Genomic DNA, 2,721 nt, shown 5'->3' on the forward strand with positions numbered 1-2,721 from the left:
CAATAGCCAACTGGTTCGTCCCAGTATATAATATATTGCCATTTACTTATATCTTGTAGGCAGACCAACACTTTTGACAGCGTCGATTCTACGCCTGAAAAGCCAAATTAAAAGGCAGACATGCAAATTTGTCAGTCTTTTATTTCTCATCGAGCACACCCTTTTATTTACAGGTTAACATAGATCACTTAGCAAGTTCTTAAAAAAAAATAAATATATATTTTTTTTAATAGTTAAATATTTTTATTTGTTACCAGCTTAAATATCTTAAAAATTTCCCATTGTTTTTGTAAACTTTCAAAAAAAGTGAAAATTGGTTTTCTATCTTAAGTAAGTAAGCTTACTTAACTAACAAATTATTCATGCACCAAAATACTAGAAATTTAGCAGTTTCAATAATCATATTTTTGAAACAGGAAGCAAAATGGGATTATAAAATTTATAATATAAAATAATAATTCTTTATATATTGTCAAAATATACAAAGCTTGAACTAAAGGGTATTCACCCTTAGACTCTTCGTGCAAGTCTGTATTTAATTTTGATTTAAAGAAGCTCCATAAGATATCACTGAGACAGACACGACGAACACCACAAATTATATACATATATATATTCATAATTTATCGAAGTCTGGGCGATCGGTGGTGGCATGAGAAGTGTCTGATCGTAATGGCAGCCACGAACACCACTCTGCACTTGTAAAGCCACAAAAAGCCCTCATAATTTCCACCTGGTCATAAATTTTAGCTGTTGCTTTATGATTTGTTGACCTGTGTCCAAGACCACACATTCATCCACGGAGTTTTTGGGAGCATCCCGCTGTCTTCCGCCTTTCGGGGCCTTGACTTGGACACGCTATGCAACCTTCAAGGAGGCCCCAATCCTGCAGTATCCTTACATGTCTCGTGGCATTAACTCGACTTGACATCGCATTTCAGGCGATTAGCACCAACTTAATTGGATTATGCAATCCAAAGACGTCAATCAGTTGGAAGTCCCCTGCCCAATCCCCGCTCTCGGTGGCATCTTTTCGTCTCGAAGGTTAGATGGACCAGTTTTCTAATGAATTTCAGATAGAGTTCGGCTCGGACTAGAGCCACAATGAACGCCTAAGTATTTATTAGCTTTAATTTGAATTTTCATATATAAAATAAAACCGCGAACAAAACTCGTTGAGGCGCTGCTTCTTCTGCACGGCGATACATTTAGACATAGATGCTTCTATGCGAAAACATAAAACGACACAAAACAACACCGCCGAACAAAATCAAGTTCACCTCGAGTGTATCAAATTTGTATAAAATTCATCAGTTAGCAAATACGTCAGCTGGTAATACAAGATTCAAACTTTGTGGCCAATGTGTGTATGTGTGTGAGTGTGCGTGCGTACCTGTGTGTGTGTGTGTGGGCATTATGCAAAGCAGAGGAAGAAGACCAAGTCCAACTTATAGCATATATAAAGATATATTTGTACCTGTTGAGCTCGGATCGGATCGATTAGCATTTTAGTGGCTGGCCTAATGATACTCCACCATGGGAGCCACCTCAATGCAGTTCTGCGTGGCTAAACTATATTTTTATGTGGAATCGATTAACTCGAGCCATACATCACACGCTTGTTCCATCCATTCGATATGCCCCACTCAAGGCCCCCCTCGGAGATCCGAACAAGAGTTGGAAACAGCTCAGAAGTGGCCAAAACATCGCTTGATTGACCACTTAATGGGCCAACTTCGCACTTCTTTAGCGCTATTAATTGCACTGCGCGCCAAGAATGTATCACATTTTACGAAAATTCGACAGTAATTGCTTAGTTTCCTTTTTCATAGCTCCATAAATATCCAACTCTCATTACTTCTTATTACTCCAATGTGTTGGGTTGGCATTGAAAATATAACAGACATTACAGCCAGAAATAGAAGTTCAGTTATGAGTTTGTTTGACCTTTCCATATTAATAATAAATAATAATAAATGTTTTGACTCCTAAACAAAGAACATCTGAAATTTTACTTAGCAATTGCTTATAGTTTGATAATTATCTAAGCAAACACGTATTGAAATGGCTTCTCAACTAAATTACAATAATTCTTGTCCTCATCAACTGAATGTTCTGAATATTGTTTTTTAAACGTATTAATATCTACTGTTGAATCGTATAAACATACAAATCATATGATAATAAGCCCGATGCTGCAGACTAAATCCATTTTATAAACTAGAAGAATCATACACGGTTTCGTTTAGAATAACGGTACAAAAACGATTGTTAACTTAGTGGCATTATAAGCTTTCAATTTCGATTTCGATTTCGTTTGGCGCTTGCGGTCAGATAACTTGCTCTGCGGCTAAACACAAAAGTATTCTTGAAAAAATTTTAATTGCCATCGGATGGGGTGGCACACTTGTCCAAATGTCGTCCGCAAAACCATTTTGTGCAAATTTGTAGCGAAAATTTATAGCTTAAAATAGTCGAACATATATTCTAAGCTGGATATTGGTAGTTAACGGCGGCAGAAGCAATCGACACGATCCACCGATCATGTTCGAAGATGTATGCTAATTGAAATTCTGGTTCCCCAACTTCAATCCATGGATAAGATATTTAAGTAAGAGTTTTGTGATTAGGAAACAAATTTAGCACCCAACTTGACAAATGCCCGAACTTTGATATTTAATGTCCATAAAATTGCGGCGAACAGAAAACACGAGCGATCAT

This window comes from Drosophila melanogaster, chromosome 3L (assembly GCF_000001215.4).
Source record: "Drosophila melanogaster chromosome 3L".
NCBI lineage: Eukaryota > Metazoa > Arthropoda > Insecta > Diptera > Drosophilidae > Drosophila > Drosophila melanogaster.